The sequence below is a fragment of the Alexandromys fortis genome, unplaced genomic scaffold (assembly GCF_014885135.2).
Source record: "Alexandromys fortis isolate MF-2015 unplaced genomic scaffold, M_Fortis_MF-2015_v1.1 scaffold_33, whole genome shotgun sequence".
In the NCBI taxonomy this organism is placed as follows: Eukaryota; Metazoa; Chordata; class Mammalia; order Rodentia; family Cricetidae; genus Alexandromys; species Alexandromys fortis.
This window is the reverse complement of record NW_026067917.1, coordinates 8,230,613-8,253,809: the sequence shown is the minus strand read 5'-3', so window position 1 is coordinate 8,253,809 and position 23,197 is coordinate 8,230,613. Positions and strand designations below refer to the sequence as shown.

Genomic DNA, 23,197 nt, shown 5'->3' with positions numbered 1-23,197 from the left:
CGAAGAAAGCCTTCAGTTCACGGTCATGGCTGCCCAGGACGTGGCTTTGGGAACCACAGTCTTCCCAGGTCCTACGTTACACATAGTACCACCATTGAAGAAAAAGCAAGAGCCATTCTTAAGTACCACTTCCCAGTCCTGACGAGAAAGCTGCGTTTCACCATGGAGGAAGCCTTCTCTCCTGTTTCTCCTGCTTCAATGAAGTCACACTGCTATCCAGTGTTGCCCCTGAGGCCTCCAATGTCCAACAAGAGGCCTAAACCTCAGATGTAAACACTGGACAAGTAGTTGAGAACTAAAAATAAGTTTTCAAACTCATAACTCGTGTGCCTCTGGGACTGCAAATCTTTCTTCTTAGCGCGTGGGAGTCGCTGGCCGTCCTGGTGGTAGGCTGTTGTCTCTGTCTCCTGGCAGAGGAGTTTTCTAGGGTATTTTTCAAACTTTCCAGCTTAGCAAAGCACAGGCTAAAATTAAAAGGAGAACTAGGCGTCTGTCAGAGGCAGCGTTGCCCTTGGTGGGGAGGGGCGAGGAGGGGAGATTGCTGATACAGCGAAAATAAGACAAAAACGTTTGAAACTTAAGGCTCGGTACTTCTCAAATGCCTCTTTTAGAAATCGCTTAAGTCGTTATTAACATCCACCACCCACCTTCCCTCCTCAGTCTTGACACTTGGTAATAATAGATAATGTTGACATATGTTCCCCGCTGGTCAGAAATACTATACTTCTCTGAAAGGTAACATTTTCAAGCTATGACAAAATGTATTTTACTTGGACAGAACATTAGTTATTGGACTAATGTCAGAATGTGGGCTGTGGGGTAAAAGTTTTAACATTTTAGTTGTGGGAGAAAGTTTGTTGGGAGAACAAGGCATCAGCCCTGGGCGTGTTTATCTTTCACCGATTCTAAAGGTACTGGCTTAGTGTCAAACACTTACGTCCCGAGGAATGTAAAGAAAACATTCCCAGTATGTATGAAGAACAGCTGCCCATGGGCACAGTCATTTCTAAAAGCGATTATACCCAGCTTTACTGTAGTATGGGGTATGGAATCGAAAATATTTTTTTTCACTGTGTACCAAAGAATTCTGTTTATGGGCCAGTTCTGCATAAGACATATGCCGCAGGTCTGTCGTTTGTTCTCCACGAGACGTACACTGAAATATGTTTTTTTTTTTTAAAAAAAAAGAGAGAAAGGGAGCAGGGAGGGAGGAAGGTGAGAGGAGAGGGGAGACTGATTTCTGATGGACTATGAGCCTCAAAACTACTCTTGAAAGTAATTTAGGGAATGAGTTAGGAAATGACCCAGCTGGCTTCCAAACCTCCGAAGTCGGAGCGGCTCTATGCAAAACTGGAAAAATTGATTTTGTTTTGAAGGCTCACGCAGACTTAACTGTTGTGGAAGTTGGACAGGGTTTTTATTGAATCTGGTCCTTTGTGTTTTACGACAGTCTGAATGGGTGTTAAGATTCCACGAATAAATCTCCTGCCGTTTCTGAAATCTCTGATACAAACAGGAACTCAGTCAATTTGTGCTCGGCACAAATGTCTTTCAGAATGTTAACAAACATGGTACATTGATGGGTGGGTTGGCCCATGGGAGAGCAGTCTGCCTTGCTTGGTAGGACATTCTGGTTTGGTTTTTCTTTTGCTTCTTACTGTTGTGGTTACTGAGACGTGGGGATGTTACAGTTTGAATTTGAAATGTTCTTCATCTGCTTGTGAGCTTGAACACCTGGCCTCCAGCTCGTGGCGCTGTTTTAGAAGGTTGAGGAACCCTTGTGACCTGAAGTTGGCAGAAGTGTGTCATTCAGTACCAGCTTTTGAAGGTTATTTCCTCCCTGATTCTTGCCCGCACCTCTGTTTCCTGTGTTCCACCATGCGAGGCGTTTATTGTAAGGTTCCTTCCCTGCGATGGTCGATGAGAGAGTCCTATAAAACCATGAGCCAAAAATAAATCTTTCCTCTCATGGTCTGTTCTGGTGAATATTTTGGTTACCATGATAAAAATTAAAAAAAAAACAAGTTAAATAATGCAGGGAACAAGTAGAGATGAGCTGGGGATGGTAAAAACGAAATCTTTGGAATAGGGAAGAATCATCTAGAGACTGTTTAAGAAGTGGTATAGCTTTCCACTGAAAGTTTCCACGTCCAAGTCATCAGATGAGATGTCTTAGTCATTTTCCTCCGGCCGCAGGTGAATTACTGAAGGGAACATTGACAGCAAAGAGGAGAACGTAGCTTTAAAACATCGTTTTCCTAGAGATTTCATCCATTTGAGATGCTCTTAGTATACTTTAAACTCAAATGCAAAATTGGTAGTAATCTAAAGTTGGTTTCCAAACTGAATACTGTAATTTAAAGCCAGCAAACCAAGGAGGGGGAACCTCTCTATTTTTATAATACAAATTAGGTCATCACATGCAAAGTAAATACTTTTTGATGGAAATTCGTGATAGAATTTCAAGAATCTTACGTTACATAATTAATGGCGGTGAAGAGTTGTATACTGAGTAATTGGAAGTTTTATAATGTATAGCTACCATTATAGTGATCATTCTGAATTAAATATTGGCTTCTCATTTTGAAGCATGAGCTTAAATTTTAGTGACTTAATCTTATTCTTCAGATACTTAATGCTGTGGTGGCAAAAATTTATCATGTGCTTCAATTGCCAGCAGCATCCAGCTCTTTACTTAGTTTGCACACAGTTGCACTTCCAAGGGGGTTGTCTGGCACACAGAGCAATTGCTTAGGTGTGCTCCATCTCTACACTGCTTTTCATGAAGCCTGAGTAAAGAACGTGGGTAGTCACTTTGGTAGAATTTACATTCATGATGAAATTGATGCCCTAACAGGGCAAGTTTCCTGGGAAATTTCAATGTACTCTTTATGGGCATTATAAGTTGAGCCACTCAGTTGTCATGCTTCTTGTTGAGGGCCAAATTCTGCCCTCTGTTTCTTACTTGAGGTTTTCACTGAAGTAGCAATTACCAAGTAGAAGGATACCAACAATGTTCTGCGAAATTTTGTTCTAAGTTGCTATCCTATAATTCCCAATGCAGTTAATTATGACTCAGTAAGACTTGGTGATACAGGGTCTTAAGGGCTCTGGAACTCTGTGATCTGCCGTCCAAGATACCAGGCCAACACTGCTTTTATAGATCTCTTTTAAAGAGGGGAATAGAATCTCATGAAGGTAAGAAATGGCTCTACAAGCAACTAGGTATGTAATGGGCCTTAAAGAGTAGAATTTAACATCTTTGAACTTAAAGAAATTTGATCTTTTTGTAGTTTCCTTCTTTGGAGGAGACTGATTTCTGCAAGATTGAATTTTCTCTAGTTTGTTAAGAGTACATTGGTATAAGTTGCCCCTGTGTTATTCTCTTAGCATCTGTTTACTATAATAATATGTACCTTTTATTTTCATTAATTGTAAAGCACTTGCTCATGTCCACTGCTTAGCTATTATTTCATGTAGCTAATCCATTATCTTCCTTAAACTCCATTGTTTATATTTTGTATAATATAATTTTTACCCTAAGAATTCACTTTAGCTTTCAAAAATACTTTGGCTCTCATTTAGCATGTGTCACTGTTTAGACATAAAAAATGGGTTAAAAGGTCATATGACCTTTTGGATAACAATTTAGTATGTGTCACTAAGTAGGCTCCTCCTAGGATTTTGGTAACTGCACAAATCAAGTTTTAAGGGAAGAGGCAAGGCTTTGCTCATGGCCTGGTGTGAGTAGAACACCCTGTAATTAGTATCATCTGCTGGGATGTCTGAGAATAAGACTATCTGTGCTCTTAAAAGTCAGCACGTGGGGCTTTCCAGACTCCATGATATTCTGGTTAGTCCCTGAGAACCCTGGTGGCCTAGTACAATTATATTGTACCCCTTTTCAATTAAACATTAAAGTAATGGTAAGCCATAAAATTAGCAATGAAGACCAACAAAGTTTTGGTTTACCTAGCAGAAGGATTTTATTGCTTTCAAATAAAAAAAGAATGAGTTTAATTCTCTGGTGTGGGAAGTCCTTCTGTATATGTCTTTCTTTTATTGGTTAGTGAATAAAGCTGTTTTGACCAGTGACTTAGCAGAGTAGAGTAGGGCAGGAATTCCAAGCAGAGATAGAGGAGAAAGAAGGCAGAATCTGGGAGAAGCCACCTGCAGAAGACAGACACACCAAAACCTTGCCGGTAAGCCACAACCATGTGGTGATACACAGATTAATAGAAATGGATTAATTTAAGATATAAGAGTTAGCCAAAACTACGCTCAAGTTACTGGCTAAACAGTACTGCAATTAATACAGATTTCTGTGTGATTATTACGATTCTGGGCAGCCGGGAACAAACAAGCAGCCTCTGACTACATTTCTCTTCTTAGGTTTTGGATGCCCCTTTTATGAACATGTAATGGGCCTGTTTGATCTTCTAGCAGTGGAGAACTGCTGATTGAGACTGAGCCTTCAGAGACAATTTGGAAGAATATGTTGATTATGTTGATTAAATCATATAAAGTTGCAATTATGTAGGCCACATTCTAGTTGGAGGAGTGTGTTAGCTGGCTCTATGGAAAAGGGTGAGATTTTGGGATTGGTACATGTTATTGTCTGGCAAAGTTTTCCATCCAGATGCACCCACAGTTTGGTGTTGTGCTTACAAGGAGGTTTTGTGAAATTTGGCCCTATTGTGCATATTTCAGAACAACAATTTGCCCATCTTGGAAAGAGGCTTGGAGACAGTACTTGTTGAAATTACAGGTAATAGGTTACCCAGGACACTACTGTTACGTTCTCTGCGGATGATAAAGTGAGTAAGGAGACTATTACAAGCTTGCCTACCATGGCATGTGAACATGTAAGCATGAGAGTGAAGTGTCGACTTGAAGAATGACATTCGTGTTATTGTTTTTTGTGTGTATGTATGTGGTTTATGTTTTATTTGTTTGTTTTGGGTTTTGGTGAATTTCATTCATTGAAATTTGGAAATCACACGAGGAAACCTACCCAGCATGGAAAGGACATTCTGATCTATACAGATTAGATTTGATGACTTTTTAAGATAATAAGAAGAATGTTTTATTGAATTAGCCTAAAAGAATATATATATATTCTGAAACTAGAAAGTTGTGGCTCAAGGAAAATTACATTTTCTTTTCTTTATTTTTTTTGTGTGTATTTATGTATATGAGCTGTTAAAGGATTTGGACATTATTTTTGTCTTCTGTTTCATTTATTCATAGCTGACTAATTTACTCATCATTTCCAAATATCTACTTACACATGTGCACATGTGTCAATTGTTTTGAATCTTTGCTGACTATGAAATCCTCTTTTTCTACCATCAATATCATATTTATACTGGACTAAGCTCATCTTTCAGTTTCTGTGGCAATGATCTATCCTGGTCCATCTCTTCTACTCTCATGTAATTGCAGAAAATCTCCTACTGTTGCCTGCCTCCTCTGGCCTGGTAGAAAAGATATGTGTATAGGGTTAGAGCTGGACAGTGACCTAAGTGTTTTCTTTGTATCCTAGTGTAGATTTAGTTTGTAGTATATAGTATACTACAGTATATAGAGATACTACATACTGGATCTGACCCTTTCATCGATATCAGCAATAAGAGCTAGGGAGCAGGGTGAGTAGTGTTCAGCTGTGGTTCATGATCAACCAGATCTACATTCTCATGCAGATACTGGTTAAGAACATATGTGTTCCTTGCAATCAGATTAGGCTAGGATTCCAGTTGTGAAATGTAACAGCTATGGAGAAAAAACAAACAACGCGCAACTACATTTATTTCTCTGTGGGTAGGAATGGTGATTATAGTAGTCTTATTGGGCATTTGCTGGGGTGAGGTATAATAAGACATGATAGACTTCTCAACTAAGTCTCTGACAAAGCATGCATTAAAATGAGCTAGTTTTAGATTTTTGGATGGATTTCAGGAAATTTGTGAACAACTAGTTGGACACATTATTTTGTGAGGATTCTGAGAATGCAGGGAAGGACATATTATTCTTTCCTTGGGGGAAAAACTATGATTGTGTGCAGCTTGACAATGGGATATCTTCCGAGTAGCCCATTAGATAATTTCATTGTTTGAATATCACAGAGCGTACATACTCAAATCTAGGTTGTACAGGACAGTCACTCAGCAGGACCTTTCATTTTAATTTAAATGTCCTTCATTTTTGCCCTTATCTCTTTGTATTTTTATTAATTTTTTTATAATTTAAAAAAGTATGTGTCTACGTATGCAGGTGTCCATTGCTGCTTGAGACTTTGGACCCCTGGAGGTGGAGTTAAAAGGCAGTTGTGAGCCATCAAACATGGCTTCTGGGAAACAACCTCAAGTCCCTTGCAAGAGTGGTCTGTGCTCTTGACTGCTGAGACATCCATCCCTGTCCTGATTTCCTGATGTTTTCAAATATATTTCATTTTCATTACGATATATTAATGTAGCAAACAATCTCAATCTCAAAGGTCTTTGCCAGACTTCCCATAGTTTTGACACATACCCAAGAAAAATCACTATAAAGTCAGAAATATCAAATTTTACTCACTTTTTCAGAGGTTTCAGGCCATGGCTAGCTGGTTCCATTGTTTGTGGGTTGTAGCGATGGAACACTGGTAGAAAGGCATGGCAGAACAAAGCTGCCCTTATGGCAGCTTAGCAGTGTTATGTCCAGGCTGTGGGAACCCCAAAAGACCACCAGGGAGAACAACTCACAGAAATGCAAAAGCAAGGTTTATTGTGTGCACAATACAAACAGGCAGGAACCTTGTCAAAGCAACTGAAGCAGTAGCAGCAAGAGGAGGTACCCCGTCCTTCTAAAGGGCATTATTTAAAGGCAAAACCCAGAAAAGTTACATTAGCAGGGTGTGAGGTGATGGATCCAATCCTGATTGGCTCGTGTCTAGGGACTTTTCAGAAATTTTATTTTTGAACCTCACCTGTTGCTTGTCAAGTTTTCTTATCAGCTGACCTTTGAGTGGTCTGTGATATTCTGAGGTTATCTGTACTTTAGATGGCCACCCCCTTGCTTTTGCCCCTAGCCATTTCTGAGGACTGGAATGTCTTTCAGGAAATGGCTTAGACAAGACACAAGTTGGAGGCGGAGGACAGAATGGAGGAACTTTGGTTTTTCACACCCCTGCTTCCCCTGTTCTGGTTACTATAGTGGACCCAATCATGAGTTCCTGACAGTTAACTCTTAAGTATCTTCAGTCCTGAGGGGTCTGTAGATTTGTGATCTCTGGACCATAAGTTGTATTGTACTCAACCTATCTCTCATGAATTTTGTTCTCTGGTTAAGAATGTAAGACCCAAAAATCAGTAACAAAAGTAGAATTACCAGGAGTCCCAATAGAGTAGAGATGAGAGTCGTCAACCAAGGGGAGCTATTAAACCAGGTTTCAAACCAACCCTGGCTGGCCTTACAGTTCTCTTTTCCACTTTAGCCATGTTGTCTTTGATTATTCCCAAATGATCAGTGAAGGAACACCATTCTTCTCCTAAAGCTGCACAGAGCCCACCCTGGTATAAGAAGAGATCTGATCCCCTCCTGTTTCATAAGACTGCCTCTGCCAGGGAGGATAAGGACTCCTCTAGGTGGGAGATGGATTTTTCTATACTCTCTATATCCATATCTATGGCAACACGTAGGCTGGAGTAATATTGATTCTGGGTTACTAGTGCTGAGATTCCCATACCCAATCCCCCCAGGCTAGCACCTAAAAGTAGGCTAAGGGTGAGGGCTGTCATAGGCTCTGCCTTATGTCTCCATAGCCTTGAAGGCTGGCTCCATCCTTGCTGCATGAGGTCTTGGAACTCCTGATCAGTGTGATAGGTTATTTTTGGAACGAGCCTGACTAGTACACAATATCCCCTGGTCTGGATTAAAACTTTGATATGCACACAAGGGGTAAAGCCCCATGGAGCAGACCCATCAGATGTTATTGTGTAGGAGCAAGTACTGATCCTGTGTGAAATTGTGGGTAGACAGTGAAGAATTAGAGATGGAAGCTTTGTCTGGTGGAACCTGCCCTATACATAGTCCCTGCCCAGTCACTTGTTGTAGGGTAAGGCCTTGTTTGCTCTGTTGCCACCAGCAGTGATTCATGTCAGTCGTCATGGAAACAGTAGCCCTAACTTCTAGGCCCTCAGAGTAAGGAGGAGCTATATCATAACAGAGCCAGCAAGTTTTGGTCAAATTGGGTTGGGAAGCGTTCAATACCATGCGCAATCTACCCAACCGATCTATTAAAGGGTGCTCGTGTCCCATCAATGGGTTGATGGTTGACATGATCATGAGGCTAGAGCTGACATTCATCTGAGGTGGTAGTGGAGTCATCCCCCTAATGGAACTCGGGTTGACGGGTTAGGGGCCTGAGGTAGATTAATGATCCTGTTGGGTCCTATTGAAAGCTTAATGGTGGGTGACTGGGTTTTGTGGATAGTGAATGTCAGTACTGGGTCATAGCCAGTGCAGTAGAGCCATAGGCTCCAGGTCTTACTGGCAGTCCAATCAGCCTTTTTGCCCTCCTCCTCAGTGAATGTGATGGCAAGCTGGTTGCAGCACCCTCCAGCAGTAGCCCAGGGTTGTATGGAGTATCATTCTTTATTGTAGCAGGGTCTACAGTCAACTTGTTTGCTGCCTACAGAGCAAATTTCTATCCTTGCTGTCTTCATATCCCCTGCCCTGTTGTAGGGAGCTGCTTGTTCATTTCCCAGTCACCCAGACTCCTTAAATAACCACATAGAAATTGTATTAATTGAATCACTGCTTGGCCTATTAGCTCCAGCTTATTGGCTGCTCTTACATCCTAATTTAACCATTTTCTATTAATCTGTGTATCGCCATGTGGCTGTGGCTTACTGGCAAGGTTCTGTCTCGTCTGTTCCTGGCAGCAGCTTCATGACTCCACCTTCTTTCTCCCAGCATTCAGCTTAGTTTTTCCTGCCTACCTCTATTCTGCCCTGCAAAGGCCCAAGGCAGTTTCTTTATTAATCAGTGGTAATCACAGCATACAGAGGGGAATCCCACATTATTCCCCTGTTATGAGTTAAAAAGCCTTACACCAATAACTTACCCCCTCCTTCCCCAGTACAGGACTTAAGGGACGTGAACAAGAGGGTTATGGAATACATCCCACTGTTCCCAATCCTTATACACTGTTGAGTACCCTGCAATTGGCAATGGTACACTGTCTTGTATTTAAAAGATGAATTCTTTAACCTGTCACTGGCCCCTAAGAGTCAGACCTGTTTGCCTTTGAATGGCATGACCCAGAGATAGGGATCAGCTATCAGTGGGCAGCTAACCTGCACCCATTTGCCTCAAGGATTTAAGAACTCTACCAACATCTTTTATGAGGCATTACATAAAGACCTGTGTGAGTACCGATGCCAGAACCTAGAAGTAAGTCTGTTACAGTATGTGTATGACCTATTAATTGCAGCCTAGGATCAGCAAAGGTGCCTGAAGAAAACCACTGCATCTACAGTGTTCCCTTGGGGACATGTGATACCAGACCTCTGCAAAGAAGGCTCAGATCTGTCAACAGCAGGTAATGTACTTGGGACACATCCTTAAAGAAAGCCAATGATGTTGTTCCAAGGCCAGCAAGGAGACAGTACTAAAAATGCCAACTCCCATTTCTGCCAAGCAAGTAGTTCCTGGGGGACTGCCGGGTTCTGTCGCCCCTGGATCCCTGGGTTTGCCAAAATAGCTAAACCTCTGTATAAAGCCACCAAGGGTGACTTCACTTGGACTGAGGAAAGGCAGAAAACATTTGATACTCTAGAACAGAAACTCCTAGACGTTCCAGCCCTCAGACTCCCAGCTGTAAATAAGCCCTTCTACCTGTTCGTGGATGAGCACAAGGGAATAGCAAAAGGGGTGCTTGTTTGGGCAGTGGGATCGTGGAAGCACCCAGTGGCTTACCTGCCCAAAAAGTTAGACCCTGTGGCAGCGTGCTGGCCTCCCTTTCTCTGCATTAGAGCAGTTGTGGTCCTGCTGGTAAAAGATGCAGACAAGCTAACTCTGGGACAGAATCTGACTATCCGCCCCCTTCCCTCCCCCCCACATGCATTAGAGGGGATTCTTAAGCAGCCACCAGACCGGTGGCTGAACAATGTCCACATGACCCACTCTCAGGCTTTACTCCTGAATCCAGCTCAGATTATATTCCAAGTCCCCAAAACTCTTAACCCGGCCACGTTGCTACCTGACCCCAACCGCTATCCTCTGTTGCACGATTGTTCTGGAATATGGGCACAAGCGCATTGCATCAGACTGGACCTGAAGGCTATCCCACTGCTGGCTGTGGAGGACACCTGGTTCACAGATGTAAGCAGTTACATGCTAAATGAGCAAAGGTACGTGGTGGCAGCAGTCACAACGACTACAGAAGTTGTATAGGCAGAACCCTACCAATGGGAACATCTGCACAAAGGGCAGAGTTGATAGCTCTCACTAGAGCCCTAAGACTGGGAAAAGAAAACAGACTAAACATCTACACAGACAGCAGGGATGCCTTTGCCACTGCTCATGTTCATGGGGAAATCGATAAGGAGAGAGGCCTCCTAACAGCTGAAGGAAAGACAGTCAAGAATAAACAGGAGATCCTTGATTTCCTATAGACCTTTTCGCCTTGTGTTTCTGAAATCTTCAGTGCAAGTATCCTTTTCCCTGAAGATGTCCAATGGTGCCCATCCTGCCTGGATTGGTTATTTCTTACCATTCTTTGCCCCATCTTTGTCATTCAGATGCCAGGGCCCTACGACTATCCTTAGCAGTCCAAGATCTCAACTAGTGTGTATAATGTCCCAAAGGCTCTACACTGAGTACTTTCCACCCTTAGTGTCCACTGTCACTTTCTGCCCTGGACCCTAGTCTCTGTGGGTCCTGGTCATTGGTAAGAAACTAAGAAAAAAGTCCATCCTACTGAGCTGATGGCTGGCATTGTTATTCCTCCAAGGTATAAGATTTACATTTTAATGGGAGCAGTGCTTTACTCTAGGGTGGGCGGTTTGCGCTGAGGCTTTAAGCCACCTGGCTGATTAGTTACTTGGGGTCTGGCGGCTTTATGAACTGCCGAAATCCTACGCCGTGATTGACTGTTTCCTCTCTTGAATAAGAGCCACACCTGTGAGTTAGTTTCCATTCACCTAGAAGGAGGCAACCTTGAGAAAGCCATAAATTTACCTCAGTTCTTCTCTGAGCCCAATAGGAACGTACCAGTCTTTGCTGCTTAAGAACCCGATGTAGATGGAAGCCTCCGTTTTCTGTCTTGTTGAACGCACCTAGAAGACACAGTGTGAAGATCTGTGAAGGATGAGATTTAGAATGCATGCTATCACTGAATTAATAGGTAAATCAGATTTTTCAAGAAATCCCTTTGGGGAAGTTTCAACTTTCGTTTATACAGTGTAAGCAATTTTCATTTCACTTCTTAGCATTATTTCGTAACATGTACCTTAGCTTTCTTCTTTGAGAAGCACTTCTCAGGAGTGAAATCATCTTGGTAACATTCCGCTTTGGGTGCCATGTGAAAAGAGAATCCTGGAAACACATGTTTATTTTGTTCCAGTTCCTGACCACTGTGTTTGGAAAAACTGCCAAGTGTGACTTAAAACTTGCAAATGCAGAAACTTGCTTTGAAATTTGGGCGCATAACGTCTTTGACTGCTGTTTGTAGAAAGGAATTGTTCTGTCAACTCTGACTTCTGACCACTCTGCTGCTCAGCAATCAGTTGCATGCAGATTAACAGTGAGGCCGGTGAATGGGTACACTAAATGGAACTGACAGTCCTTAATACACAAATACCGAACGGGGGACATTATCAATTTTCCAAGAAGTAGTCTTTATGCGTTTTTACAGGCATACCAGAGCAGACGTAAAGGAAGGACACTGAAACCTTGGCAGGCTTTCTGTGTATCTGCAAAGTCCACACCAGGATGGGTGGTAAGTAGCGTAGAGTATGGGAAGAAGGAAAGCGGCAGCCCTGTTTTCTTTCAAAGATGAAAAGAGAGCTCCAAGGAAGAGCCCCACAGTCTTTGAAATATGTGCGTGCTGTTTAATGAGTTTGAACAAATGACCACTGCAGATTTATTATTTCATCTAACTAGACAGAATGACTCACTAACTACTGTCTCCGTTTTTTTTTAAAGGGTAACTGCTTATTTTATTGAAGGCAAATTTTATTTCTATTTTACCTAAGTTGCTAGTTGTAGATAGAGTGGGATAGATGTTAGTTTTGAATTTTCAAAATTAAGAAAGGATGTAACTCTCTCTCTCTCTCTCTCTCGCATTCCAAGTCTAAATACATCTGTGTTTATTTTTTTTAAAATACAGTAGTTAGTTATTAAATTTTTTCTTCTCAACTCTGCACTCTATCTCAAAGACACTTGTCTGTAAAATATTTACATATTAATTTTTTTTTGTGTTTCATTAATAGGCATTGCTGCTACTTTTTTTTAAATTCTTTTTTTCATTACTTAATTTTTTCCCTTTATTTTACATACTAACCACAGTTTCCCCTTCCTCCCCTCCTCCTCTGTTCCCTCCCCATGCCCAACTTCCATCTACTGGTCAGTTGTCTCTGTAGGTTCCTCCATCATGACCTTGACCTCTTCTGGCTTCTACAATCCTTCCTCCCTTTCTTCAGTATGACTTCCAGAGCTTGGCCCAGTAGAGCTTGTCTGTGGATCTCTGCCTTGGTTTTCATCAGCTACTGGATATAGGCTCTGTGATTACATTTAGGGTATTTTTGACCAGCATGATAGAATAAACGTATTTGTAATATTTTCTGTGATCGAGCAGTGGCCATGTGCTAACGTCCTGAAGCTTGAGGCGGCTGCTGATTTATCAGTTGTCTATGCAATAAGAGTGAACTTTAAAAACAACCACACCATACTTTAGGAGTTTAACAATACCCTATACAACTGGCCTATTATTTTCTTTCTACAGCAGAAGAAAGGACGCAAATTCAGTGTGTAGTTAATGATGTATCTTCTTGCTCTCCCTCTCCAAAGCTCTTACTGCCTTTAGCAATTAAAAAGCAAAATAAGCAAACAAACTTGTGCTTTTAAGTCTTCACTTTCATCCTTTTTTGGGAGATAAGAGTTGTCAGGCTACACCATGTCTTCATATTACTGGTCCCTAATGAGGAAAAGAAGGCAGAGGGATTTGACTGTGATGATGGCCTACTGATACCCATTGCTGTACATACTGCGGTACTGCTGATATAACAAAAATTTCTTTTTTCTTTTTTTTATTAAGAGTTTTTTATAATATGGTATTTTCTCATTTTACATAACTATCCCCATTCCTCCTCCCTCCCCTCCTCCCACTTCCTCCACCTTATCCCTACCCTACCTCCACATCCACTCCTCAGAGAGGGTAAGGCTTCCCATGGGGAGTCAACAAAGTCTGACACTTCACTTTGGGGCAGGACCAAGACCCTCCTCACTACATCTAGGCTCAGCAAGGTATCTCCAAAGAGAATGTGCTCCCAGATGCCAGTTCAAGCACTAGAGACACATTCTGGTTCCACTGCCACTGGTCCCTCAAACTGTCCAAGCCTCACAACTGTCCCCCACATTCAGTGGCCCTAGTTTGGTCCCATGCAGGTTTGCCTGCTATCAGTCCAGAGTCAGTGAGCTCTCACTAGGTTTGGTCAGCTGTTTCTGTGGGTATCACCATCATGGTCTTGATCCATTTGCCCATATTATTGCTCCTCCTTCCCTTGGACTGGTCTCAGGTAACTGGGCACAGTGCTTCGCTGTGGATCTCTGTATCTGCTTCCATCAGAAGATTCTATGATGACAATTAAGGTAGTCATCAATCTGATTACAGGGGAAGGCCATTTTATGTGTCCTCTCCATTGTTACTTAGAGTCTTAGAGTCATCCTTGAGGATTCCTGGGAATTTCTCTAGAACTATGTTTCTCAATAGCCCTTTAATGGCTCCCTCAATCTTGATATCCCTTTCCTTTCTCTCCCTCACTGTCCTTCCCCCTTCTTGGGCAACCCATTCCCTCATATTCTCCTCTTCCACCCCCTTCTCTCCTCCACCTCCCCTTCCACCCTCCCTTCTCCCCACCTCCTAATTTTCTCAGAAGGTCTTGTCTGTTTTCCCTTCCCAGGGGGATTGACAAAGTTTATTTTACATGTGTTCAAATGCAACTTCTTCTTCCTCTTCTTCCCCTTCTTATTCCTGTCTCCTCCTCTTCTCCTGTCCTCCTTTGTTCTCTTATTCTTCCTCTTCTTTTTCTCTTCCTTTTTCTTCTTCTCCCCCTCCTCTTGCTCTTCTTTTTTTCCTCCCCATTGCTCTTCCTCTTCCATCTCCTCCTTCTCTTCCTCTTCCTACTCTTCCTTCTTTCTCCTCCTCTTCCTTCTTTTTTTCTTCCTCCTCCTCCTTCTTCTTTTGTCTTCTTCTTCCTTCTTCTTCCTCCTCCTTCCTCCTCTATATAGTACTGGCCAGGCTAGAACTCACTGTGTAGACCAGCCTGGCCTCAAACTTACAGAAATCTGCCTACCTCTATCTCCCCAGTTCCAGGATTAAAAGCTAGTGCCTGCATGTTTGCCTGTATGAGAATGTTAGATCCCTTGGAACTGGAATTACAGATAGTTGTGCCATGTAAGTGCTAGGAACTGAACCCAGGTCTTGTGTAAGAATATCTCTTGTTTAAACCAGCCTGTCTTGGTTAAAGGTGGAAACTTTAAAATGACTTTGGACTAATTAAGGACCTTATGAAAATGCTGATTCGGGCTCAGTGGGTCTGTAGTGGAGCAAAAGTTCGGGTTTCTAAGAAGTTTCCAGAGTGGCACACAAATAACACATTCATTGCCCAGAGAGGCACTCAGCTGCCTTGCCTCCTTTTCCTAGGTTTTTCCTCCAGAAGTGTGTTTTGTTCTACATGTTTCCTCTTCTCTTGGTAAGGTCTACCATTTTCTAGACTTTTCTGCCTGTGGTAAGGAGATGAGCTGACTTAAGACACCAAGAGTAGGAGAGAAGCCATGTCCTTCTGGTGTGACCAGAGGACATAGTCTCTAAGCACCTTACTAGGAAGAAGGAAACGCCATTAGTTGGCTTCTTCTGACCACATTTTCCCTTTCCTGATTGGCTCAGCTGGGAAGGAAAAGGGAGTATCTCTGTCAGGGTCAGACTAGCAATCCTGTTCTCTTGCTCTTGAGTAGTTTGCATTCTAGCAGAGGGAGACAAATGGTGAACATATAAATAAATGTCTGGTGTATCAGGTTGGTTGCTCAGGGCTTTGCTGAGGTAGATGAGGATGAACGTCACTAAATGGAATGGCCAAATACTGTCTCAGATGTGACCAAGGGACTTGATTAGCCTAGTGAAAGGTGGGTGCTGACAAGATGTTAATTCTTTTAATTCTCTGTCTCATGCCTTCAAGGCGTAGCTTCTCATGCTTCTTCTTCCTCTCCTCCTCTGATGACCCACGGCTATAGTGTCTCCTTGGCTATGGTTCCCAAGTCTACTCACGGTTAGAAATATTCTACCGGGGTCTTCCCAGGTTCTGTCTTTACTTTGCTGTGACATACAAACTTCCCATCGTTAATGACAAACGACAATCTCCTTGAAGAAATTCGCTCGTTCTGGAAAAGAAGTCAGCAGAAAATTAAATACAGGTTATCCTGATGAAGAAGTCAAGGAAGGCTTTCACATCCTTCACTGCTCCATGTTCCCTGGGGCTCTTTAGGTTTTTCAAGGTGACGGAATGGGTTCCGGAAATTCTGGGGTGATGGGCTTGTTGGAGGGGATTGCACAGTTCCTGGCAAGGATTCAAGAATTGTTATTTTATTTCTTTAATGAAAAAGAAAACCAATGATTACATGTCAATCTGACACTGTGCCCTAAACAAAAGGCACTTAGGCGTTCTTTCTCACTCTGGACCACTGTTCATGGTGTGGCTGGGAAGTAGGATTCTGGTTTAAACCAGTGACATGCTGCTATGATCCTCACTGCTATGATCAGTGCGGGTCTATTAGTATGTACACCTTGGTCTTCAGGGGAGACTCTCTTCCAGCGTTCTGTAATTGTGCCGTAAATTAGACTTGTCGCACTTAGATGGGGTTTTCACAGAGTCATCACCGAGTCACGGAAGAACTTGCTCTGAAATCCAGTGTAATAGCTATTTGTTTTAGGATTGACTCTTTGCTATTTGAATATGTCTTTCCTTCTGTTTGCATTATAAATGTATTGCACACATTCCTGGGTCAAGATTAAAATAATGCCCAACTAACAGAGCTAATTTGGCACTGTGACACACTCTGCTTTAAAGGGTTATGTTTGGAGTCTCTTGCTCGGGGATCTAAAATGGCCAGCTGAAATTCGCTTGACTCTTTGATTTCTTCATCTGTAAACTGGGCAGAGTGTTTCACTCCTACAGAGGAGGCTGCGACCGTCAATTAGGTATTTGTTTAAATGGCTTTGATAGCTTGAAAGAATGACCTTTTATAAAAACAGGATACATTGTATTTATTCTTGCAGTATTTTCTTGATTCTAATTATAACTTACGTTTTTTTTTTTAACTCACAGAAGGAGAACGGAATGGGGAAAATGCGAGCACAGAAAGTGTCCCTTATTTCCATCACAAGAAGATTTTTACAAAGCTGTGGGAGAATGTCACACTACTGCCTAGACTGATCCTGGGTGGGTCTCGTACTAACTTATTGTGTAAACACGAAAGAGTGGGTTCCTTAGCAACCTCCTTGACAGTAGGGAAAACTAGCAGTTGGTATATGATTCTGTCCATATAAACTTAAAACTCGGGAGCCGTCATGAGGAAGGGGCCTTTTTGCAGATCTTTTATTATAATTTCTTCCTTTCCTAAGTAAGGAAACAGGGATTTTAAGTCATATGACATTCCCCACACTGCAGCTATTATTCTAATTTTATCACATTGATTAATACTTTGCATATGGAATGGTTGTTGGGTGCGAAAATCATCATTTCCAAAACACTTAAAATTAAGATGAATTTTAGTGAGCTGCACTGGGATTTTGACATCCCTTTTAGTATAGCAAGGGATTATGATTTATTTGATATAAGTTTCCTTCCATCTATGTTATTACAGTCCCTGTATCTTTCAGTGTCCTGGAGTTTAGAAGTGGGCACTGGCTAACCTAATATACATGAACAAAAACACATATGTAAGTAAGCATGTTATTGGAAAGATATAAGATGGTCATAAGGAAGAAGACAAATAGCATTCAGAGAGTTTTGGAGCAGCAGAACCTTGGGAATCCATGTAACAGATCTAAAGGAAAGTCTTCTCATAATCCCGTGGTAGGCAGAGCACTTAGCTCCTGCATCTTATCATACCACGGAAAGCTTCATATTTCAGAGCCAGAATAAACTGTCTGGGAAGATAGTCCTATACCCCAGTCAGGTAAAGATGGATGGACAGGGAATGAATAGAATATTTTGATGGACAGAGCGCCAAGATTGTCCAAGATGCATATGGAATGGAAACAATTGCTTCTCCAAAACTAAAACAAACCAATAAATAGCCTTCACCCCCCCAACCCAAAAAACCATCAAGAAGAAAGTAAAACACAAGGAAAAAGAGCCTAGTTATGAAGGGAGGGGTCAGGACAGATGTAAATGGAGGAGAGTCCTGAGAGAGCTTCATGAGTGCAGCTTTCGCCTTGGGGAGGCGCTGAGAATCCGGTTGACTGGTGGCATGCAGTTTTAGTGCTTAGATACTTTTCACTACTTTATTTATCTAGCTATATTTAGACTTTCATATCTCATTCAAATTAGCAAGAAATACCATGATAATGACAGTATTCAGTTGGGCTACACACAGATTCATTTACTCATTAATTCTCTTTATCATATGGCCGTGAACTTGGTGAGTTGTGGGATCATGGTTCCCTAGGAGCTTTATCAGAAGGTGGACTGAAAACCAATCCCTCTGTCTCTGCCTTTACTTACCAGCCTCTCACCTCCCTCTTTCCTTCTGCATCAGCTGGAAGGGCCTTAGCCTTAATGGTTGAACAAGGGAAAAGAGGTTGGTAAACTACTGGACTGAAGGAAACGTGTTATCATAGCAACTAGTAGCTTACTTGTTTGGTTTTATTTAGTCATAGAGATCCCTTCTTGATTTTAAAAACAAACATTCTGGACAAATTTAGACTAAACGAATAAGATCACTCACTATGGGAAATAATAAAAACGGAAATGCTTATAGCTAGCATCTTAGTTTACTGTTTTTTTTTTTTTTCTAGAAACGTATACAGTAATAAACATTGAAAAACTGACTTTGGTAGGCTATACCAAATCATTATGTGCTGCCACATTGTCTTGGACTAAAGGGCTTGGGAAGAGTTGATATGTGATCAAAAAAGATCAAGTGACCCTCTGGAATGAGTGTATTCTGCCCGAGTTTAGACATTTGTGAGTATATACTTAAGAATTGGACATCAGAAAGGTCTTTTATGCTGGGGTAATTTCTGCATCTTCAAATTATCTAAATTTTTAAGATTCTTTTGGGGCCACTTATAGGAAATTAAAAAAAAAACATTTAAAATAATATTCACATATATGATTTTCCTTTTCTTGAATATGGAATTGTTAACTCTGAAAGGAAAACATTGGAATTCAATTCGTGTGTTAAACGGGTTCAATGTTTTTAATCTGGATTGTGGAGCTCACTGTAAGAGTATGAAACTAATGAGTATCAAAAATTACCCAGACTTTATATACTTGACTGTGGATTCTGTTCAAGGAATTGCCTGCTGATTTTGATTTTATGGTTTTCTATTGTGTTCATGCTCAAAAGGCTTATATCTTCCTCTGTTTTAAAAAAGCTTAAAGCCAGCTTGCAGTGCATTCCCCTAAAGTGAACCAACTCAGTTCAGAAGGAATTCCAGAAGTACTCTTTCTGTCCTTGATGTGATCATGCTTTGAGCTGCTTCAATAGTCGCCGTGTTTCCATGGGCAGAGGAAATCGTCCCAGACACCTGCTTGCCTTGTAGCTGATACAAGGGTGCCTCAGAGTAAGATACTTAGGAACATGATTCCTTAAATAAAGAATGCTATCTCTTGACAAAATGGTAGATTGAAGAGCAGGATATATATACATATATATATATATACACACATATAGATGGCATATATAAATATTTATGTATATAAACACACTCACACACACACACACACACACATATATATATGTATATATATAAAACTCTAAAAAATGTTCAACACAAGTTCTAAGCAGACAGGTTCTGGAAAGCAGTCTAGTGAGATGCCTTGGTGCCTGGTGCCTCCTGCGCTAGTTCTCAATCACTTCCGGACCTGGAGTACCAGACTGAAAGTGATGTTCTCATGAGTGAGCTGCCAGTTCACCTGACTCTCATGTGAATTGCTTTTCTAGAAATGATTCTGTCTTAGAAACTGAGCTAAAATTGTATTTTGCTTTATGCTATGCCAAACACAGTTTTTGAAACTCTTTTTGCTTTGCATATTCTAGAGTTTCCCCCCAAGGAAATCCTTTGGATCTAGAAGTTACTTCTAGGTAACATGAACCCCAGTGTCTGAGGCAATCCACACGTACATAACTGAGCTCAGCTTGCTTAGCCTCCTTGGCTTGGCAGTTCCAAAGTCTTCACATCTGGTTGCATCTGGGGTGAGTTTGTATAAAAACAGATTGTTTGAGTTAATCAGTGAACTCAGTGTTCTACCTGGACTTCTGGAAGAGCTGCCAAGGCCTCTCCCAGTTGTCATTCAGGGGCAGAGTGGTCAGAGGTGCCACGTTTTTCTCACAGGCCTATGAATCTAAGTTTCTTCATTCTTTAGGAAGAGAATTCTAATTTTCTGGTTTATATTTTCATTACATTTTGTTTAAAAAGTCTTGTAAAGAATTTTTAAGACAGATTTTATATTTTATATCTACACATTGACTAAGCATATTGATTAAGAAGGCACATGCCCTCAATTTTGGTCAGTGTTTGCATTGTGGGAATTTAGTTTACTAGCTATAACCTGAAATACCTTGGAGAGAGGCAAAGAACATACCATCAATAATCAAAAAATAGTAACAGCCTAGCATGTGCAAGACTCTAGGTTTGATTCCTAGCATTACACATGCGCACAAAATTCAGTATCTACATAATAATCATAAATAAATTCAGTAATTATCAAAAATGTCCACTAGAAGTGCCACCCACAGTCTCTTAAACTGTGGGTCACCACTCTGTATCAGATCAGGTCACTGAATGTGGGGGCTGTGGAAATTTTGGAAACGGTAAAAGATTTCCAAATGCACCAACTTAATATTAATTTTCATTCAGAATGGTGCATGATAAATCCATGGTGTTCCCAGAAGCATGGTCCCATTCCGTGCACGGCGTGACAGCATTTCAGGCCTGGTTCTTGGTTCTTGTGTATTCGGCATGGGCGCTTCCCATTGTTGGCACGTCCCATCACACCCCAGCTTACCAAGGGCTCAGGCACCTAGGCTCCTATTCAGGACTGCTGCGTGATGTCATTTGCAGCACCTGTGCTCCGTACACAAAGCTTTCATAGATGCCTAATGATTTAATTCTACCACCGTTCCTCAGTGTATAAGTCTCAAGTTAGTGCCTCTTCAGATTGTATTGTGTTGGAATATCTGATTTAAAAAATTACTGTTCGAGTGGCTGACAAGTCAAAAAATTGCTAAAATGAATTTTAATTTGGACTTTAAGGCAGAAATTATACAATTTCTGAAATGGCCCTAAAACGACCTCTGTCATTTTTATGTATTTCTGAGAAGTGGCGTTCTCTGCATTGATGATCATAAAACTAAATTATCAGTCTCTGAAAATATTGAAGATGTTGTGTGTCCCGCATTATCAAATATTCATCTAAGTTTTAGCTCTTTGTGTAAAAGCAAAATAAGTATGTCTATCTCATTAGTATACAAAAATTATTTCATATTTAAGAATATATATCACATTTTAAAGTGTATTTCTTTATTATTTATTATGAGTGAATGTTCAGGTTGTGTCCCTGTTATGTATAGTAGTATATCTCAGAGTTTCTTTGACAAAGGCTGTCCCAGTGAACAAAGTTTAAGAATCCCTTGGCTATCCTACCTGAAGCAATTCTTTGACAAAAACTAAATCGTGGTTCATTCATGGTGGATCCAACTCAACTGTTTTCATGTTGAAATGCTGAAGCCCCAAAGATAGAAAATACTGGACTAAATCTCCCTCTATTCCTTACTGTTTATGTGATATTGACATAGTTACTTCATAGTTTCCTCATGTCCACTTCATAGAAAGATTAATGTGTTTAGTATATTGCCTGTCTAAAATGAGAGTTCATTAAGTGACATTTTTCTTGTGAGTGTATCAAATTTATTATATTTGTTACTAAATGTATTTCCCTACTTGAAAATTACTTCTTATAGAAATGTTTAGTCTGTTTTTGGATATCAATTAAGAACACAGTAGACATTGGTAACCGTCTTAAAATATTAGGACTCATTCATTAAATAATGCTTAAATCCAAGCAGGGACAATTATCAGTAACACACTTGCAAATTCACCTTAGATTTTTTTTATAAATATGCTTGACATTTATTTTAAAAGTATGGCTTATAATGTGTATCTAGCATTCTGTCTTCGAAAACAAACATTTTAGATGACTAAGTATTTCATGTTACCCAGAATAGGAAGAACGTAACCAATTTACATAGTCTCTTATTGGTGGGTATTTAGCTTGTTTGTAATTTTTTTCATTATGAGAAGCATTGCCACAAATATCCTTCTACATGTGTATTTAAAATATAATTAATATTGTATTAAATGTATGAATATTTTAAAAGGAATTTCGTTTAAGTGCTTTTCTGAAAACTTGTAGCAATTTATCTGCACTTAACGCAAGTTTTAAAAGTTTTGACTTCTCTAAGGGAATGGATGGAGGGCCTGCTGTCCTTGCCTGGGCCCCAGCTGAGCAAACTCTGAAAGATGAAGGGAGTTTTTGAACCACAGGCTGATGGGAAAGTCAGCACCCAGGACTGCTTTGCATACATGTACATGTTGTTTTTCTGACAAGAATGTCACAAATGATAGCAAACGTAGCTTACTATCCCACCAAATAAAGCATTATTTTATAACACACACACACGCACACACACATACGTAAAATATTTCGACCTGCTAATTCCAAAAAGTTCAAATGAACAAATCCTCGCCAATTTTCACCATGCTTAACACACATATGCACAACTAACATAGCTTGCTGTGGCATATCTTGAATCAAATAGCTGTTTTATTCCGGAATGAATTGTAAGGGTTAGCAGAACACAGAAGGGATTAAGAAGAGAATTACACAGTTGGCTTTTGGAACTACAGGAATTTAAAAATGGATAACGTCAGAGCAGAAGAGCCATTCATGTTTCTGCTCTCATTCCAAATGTCAGAGGCCACCAGAGCGACAACAGGGACGGATCGTATTATTTGCACAGCAACTTGGTCCTTCATATGAGGTGTATGTTTTTTGATGAATATCTACAAATACCTTTTTTAGCCAGTGTGTGTTTACTGAATGTCATGTGCCTGTGGTCCAGGGAACATATAGCACATGTGACCTGACCTGAGAATTCAGTCATTGCTTCTTCAAACTTTTTTTTTTTTCAAGTCCCAAGTGGATGCTGGGCCTCATCCTGAGCATATCAGTGAGAAAAAGAACCTACAAATTGTTGGGGGAAGACAACAGTACACAAACTTAACACGTTTCACAATACACTTGGAGGTAATCAGTGTCACCGCGGAAAAGGAGATAGAGGTGGGGCATGAGTTGTGTGTCACGCTTCTGCGTATGCTTTCAGAAACACAAATTTGAAGGAGGCAAGGAGCTCAGAGGGCACCTGGGACAAAGGTTTTCCAGGGTGTCTGCTTCTGGGAGTTAGTTCAGGCATATTTGGTCGACTGCTGTATTGATCTTGCAGACTGTGACTCGGATTTAAGATGTCTGAGCAAGATGGGACTGAGGACATAGCTCACTGGTCGATTATTTGCCTAACTTGAGCAAGACCATGACTTCTGTTTCTAGATCAAACGAAACGAAAATTACCTCACAAAGATGCTTGTGATCTGAGAACAACAGCTTGTCACATGTCACATGTCACATGTGGGAGGGAGAGACTACACTTG

General features: G+C 40.9%; 1 long non-coding RNA gene across 1 annotated transcript; it reads left to right on the top strand.

Moving 5' to 3' along the window:
* The first annotated feature begins 11,268 nt into the window (after positions 1-11,268).
* On the top strand, positions 11,269-19,625 carry LOC126500196 (uncharacterized). Its single transcript, XR_007591272.1, has 4 exons — positions 11,269-11,389; positions 11,900-11,983; positions 16,587-16,700; positions 19,528-19,625. It is a non-coding gene; the product is annotated as an uncharacterized lncRNA (long non-coding RNA).
* Positions 19,626-23,197: the final 3,572 nt, after the last annotated feature.